The sequence below is a fragment of the Ursus maritimus genome, unplaced genomic scaffold (assembly GCF_017311325.1).
Source record: "Ursus maritimus isolate PB19 unplaced genomic scaffold, ASM1731132v1 scaffold_20, whole genome shotgun sequence".
In the NCBI taxonomy this organism is placed as follows: Eukaryota; Metazoa; Chordata; class Mammalia; order Carnivora; family Ursidae; genus Ursus; species Ursus maritimus.
Window position 1 is genome coordinate 2836022 of NW_024424453.1, and position 4318 is coordinate 2840339.

At 34.3% G+C, this 4318-nt stretch overlaps 1 pseudogene; it reads right to left on the reverse strand.

The window, feature by feature from the left end:
* Positions 1 to 1565: 1565 nt before the first annotated feature.
* LOC103664433 lies at positions 1566 to 3580 on the reverse strand (annotated as a pseudogene).
* Between the last annotated feature and the right edge of the window lie 738 nt (positions 3581 to 4318).

The window sequence follows — 4318 nt, forward strand, 5'->3', positions numbered from 1 at the left end:
TGTTAATGAACATTAGCAATTACATATGCAAATTTGGTTTCCATTTCCAGATTACTCCATTTCTTTAAAATCCATTCAACTTAATGTATTTTTGTTTATGTATTTAAATACAAACATTTAAGAAATGATAATTTGTTCAATCCTGTTTTAGGATTTAAGACTCAAGATGAATACTAAATGGGCATGTTCTTTGAGTTCCACATTTTTTTTTTCCATTAAGAGTAGGAGGTCTTTTATATGAGAAAAAAGACATGGTTTTATCTTACAATATCTCTCAACATGAAAATATTTTCTATCTGACCACTCAATAGAGAGAAATGCTAAATTTTAGAGAACGGGTTTCACTTCTGGATCAGGATTCTGACTCTCTCATATATCCCAGATATACACATGATTCAAATATGTATCAGACATATACGAAACAACTTAATTCTCCCCCAGAAGACATCTTCTCTTGTTTTTTGGCTAATGGTTGTTGTACAGAGATTATATAAAGGTGTAAAAAAATAATTAAAATATTTTTATACTGAGATACAGTGGTATAGAATATAATTTTTATTTTATTTTTTATTTTACTTTTTTTTTTTTTGCTAAAAGAGAAGATCCTTTTAATTTCTTAGAAAGAGGTTACTTGGAGGGGGAACAGTCCTTAAAATTCCTCAAAACTAAGGTTAAGGGGGGACCCTGACCAAATAAATACTTAACAAGGATATGTTCTGATGCTCTTTAAAGTGGTATTTTTGAGTCACAAAAATATCCAAAGAAAGATGATTCTTCTCGACATGCTTCTCACTGAACAAGAACTTTATATTCACCTTTGTATGTATCAACTGCATAGTCCAGGTATTTGAACTCTGAAATAATGCAATGAAACTCACAAAGGGCATTTTATCATATATAATCCTTTCATATGGAAATAAATTTTTGATGCCTTTTAAATTCATGATTCCCATGAAAATTTCAGTTATGATAAATTATAAAATGGCAAGAAAGATTCTTTGAAATCTCAAGGTTAGAAAAAAACCTGAGCAAAGTATATATTAAAGGGCTTTACAAATATGAAGCATAATTATTAGAATCTTGATAAAAAGCAATTTTTTTCAAGTTCAAGGTTCAAGTCTGAATCCTTGAACTTTCCAACATCAGCAAGACACCATTTGTGACTCTTCTTTTGAAACAGCTCCAACGAGCTCATACCATGTCAGGAGCAGGTGCCTCTCCAGCCAGCACTGGACTGAAGAGGTCTGTGATATTTGCATTGAATCCAAACCCAGTCCATTGACAGCTGTTTCCCTCGGTTTACTTGCAATCGGCGATGCACCAGGTTCTGAACCTTTTTCAGTCCAGCAGTAGTGAAAAGTGTATCCTGTTCATCTTGTGTAGAGAAGTCAACTCTAGCACCATCACCTCTCACATAGAAATTTGCAGGCAGACACTGCCCTTTCTTTAAACGGAAGCTGCGCCATACCATAGGGTCCACAGTCTTGGAGAAAGAAGCATCATCGCTCCGTGCTTCAGAAGCCTGGATAGCCTTCTGCATCTTGTCTGGAACACTGCTGGAGTGCTCAGTAGGTGACAGATGATCCAGGGAACTCATCAGCCCAGATTTCTAGGTGACTGAGTTTCTGAGTTACATTTTCTTCCACAGGAAGCATCTGTGTTTTATGTCCAAGGCTATCTGAAGAACACTGGTGTCGTTCTTCTATTTTTTAAACCAGGTCCATCCGCACTGCTCCAACATTCAGGTACTTCACTCCTCTTGTTCTCAGAGAGCAAATCCTTCAAGTGATTTTGGTTTTGGCTAGCTGCCAGCTCTGGGAATTTGGTAAGAAGCCAATGCCTGTCCTTGAAAAACCGTTTTCGTGGATTGTGTAGAAGTCATTCCAATGTATGTGGGCACTGATTTAATAATCAACTTGCTTCTCCTCCACACTGCTCAGTGCTGTTCTCCTGGACTTTCATCTTCGCAGCCAAGGCCTGCCCTTCCTACCACTCCACCCTGTCCCAGGCATTATGGAGAAGGACGCTTGCTGGATCCCTCAGGAACTGGCTGCAAAGTGCAGCCAGCACACATTCAGCGTAAGGGCGGCCATGACACTGGAGCCCAGAAACGTACACAATTATTTTAAAGACTTTATATTCACATGGAAATGTGCTCATAGTATATGGATAAGTTAACAATATTTAAAAGTGGCTGTCATATGGATCATACACTTTTTAAATAACAGTAGAAATTTAGAGGGATAATCACTAAAACTCATAACAATTATCTCTAAGAGCTGGTATTACAGAGCAAGGATATAAAGATGATTTCATTTTCTTACTTATGCTTTTCTTCCTGGTGTCTTCTATTTGACATGTAATATAGTCATGATAAAACAAAATAAAAATTATTTCAATTTTGAATAAAAACTGAAAATGATGCCAACATCTATAGCTTTGTATTACATGGCTTTTAAAAAATATATGATGTTCTCAAAGAAGTAAGCAATGACACTCATTTTTAAAATAAATAGACATGTCATTTGAGGAATCATTTAGCTCAACTCCGGATCCTTAGCACTGGTGGTGGAGGGTACGTTGGTCACAGGTATCTTATTTTGATGGATTTTATCAGTGTAATCAGTGTGTATAATATATAAATATGTTTTTATTATGTAAATATATGTATACATTTATATAGAAGGTTTCTCAAAGAACCACCTCCTTAGAGATTTTTCAATTTCATTTAGAAATAAAATGCCAGGAAATAAACTCATACAAAAATACTTTCAGAATTGAGGTCAACTCAGATGTATTCCAACTAAAGTATAGCTATTCCCCCAAGATCATACTGCTTTAAGGAAATTAAAATGTTCTAGCTAACTGTACTCTCATATAGTGAAGATGATAAATACACTCCAGTTCTGTTCAAATTAAAAAAATCAGATGGTTAAAATATATACAATTGTATATTTTCTACTATGCTATAATTTTTTGGAAAAGTTATATTGAATTTATCTCTTATCTAAATTTCTTGTATAAAAAGCAAAAGTAAAAAGAAAAGTGAGAGGAGTTAATGGTAGTTATTGTAATAATGGCTTTGCTCAGTCCCAATATTCCTTGTTTTTATTATTTAATGACTCATCCTGAAATTATGCTGAATAAATAATCAGGCACATGCACTAACTTTCTCATTTAATCTTTATTGTTTGAAAACCCTTACTTGTATGAAATAACTCATTTTTAAATGGTCTTATATTAAATTATACTTGAGTATACTTTAAAGAAAAATTATTAAGCCAAAGAGTAAGACTGGAACTCTAATTCTGATCCAGAGTAATAAAATATCATAGCATACTGATGTAGAAATGAACCTAAGAGATAATATGAAAACAACCAATTTTCAGCAATGATCAAGGCAATACCTGAAAGTTATGAAAAAAATGATTAGGAATGTAGAAAAGCTATAATTGCAAAGTAATATTTTTAGAAAAAAGTATTTTCAATAAGACTATAACAGTGTGACAGTAAATCTTACCACCTTGAAATAGCTACCATCAATATTTTGGTCAATGCCCATGAAAATATCAACATTCATGAACATACCAGAATACCAATTTGTATACATTTTTTTTTTAAAGATTTTATTTATTTATTTGACAAAGATAGAGACAGCCAGCGAGAGAGGGAACACAAGCAGGGGGAGTGGGAGAGGAAGAAGCAGGCTCACAGTGGAGGAGCCTGATGTGGGGCTCGATCCCAGAACGCCGGGATCACGCCCTGAGCCGAAGGCAGACGCTTAACCGCTGTGCCACCCAGGCGCCCCCAATTTGTATAAATTTGATCAAACTCTAAAATGTTTTTTCTGTGACTATTTTGTCTAAATAACATGTATCATGGCTATCATGTATGTGTACCTATATGTATGTGTAAATGTATGTGTATATACTTGTGTGTATACACCCACACCCCCACACACACGCACATACACATACCATATGCTATTGTCAAGCTCTACTCTTGAAAACAAGATGGATCTTTCTCTAAGAAAGTGTGTGAGATGTCGCTCTCATTCACACAGGGTATTTTGAATCTTTATATCTTTATCAACCTGATAGGCACAAAATGTACATGATTGTTGTTTTTGTGTGTATTTTTTGGATATTGGACATTGTTTATTGGGCATGCTTATTTTTCTCTTGTCAATTCCATTGATGTAATTCGAATTTTTTTAATACAAAGCTGATCTTGTTTATTTTGATTTGATTTTTTTTGTAGTAGGGCAATGAAACATTTCTCTGATCTGTATAACATAATTTTCTTGTTTATTTTGTCT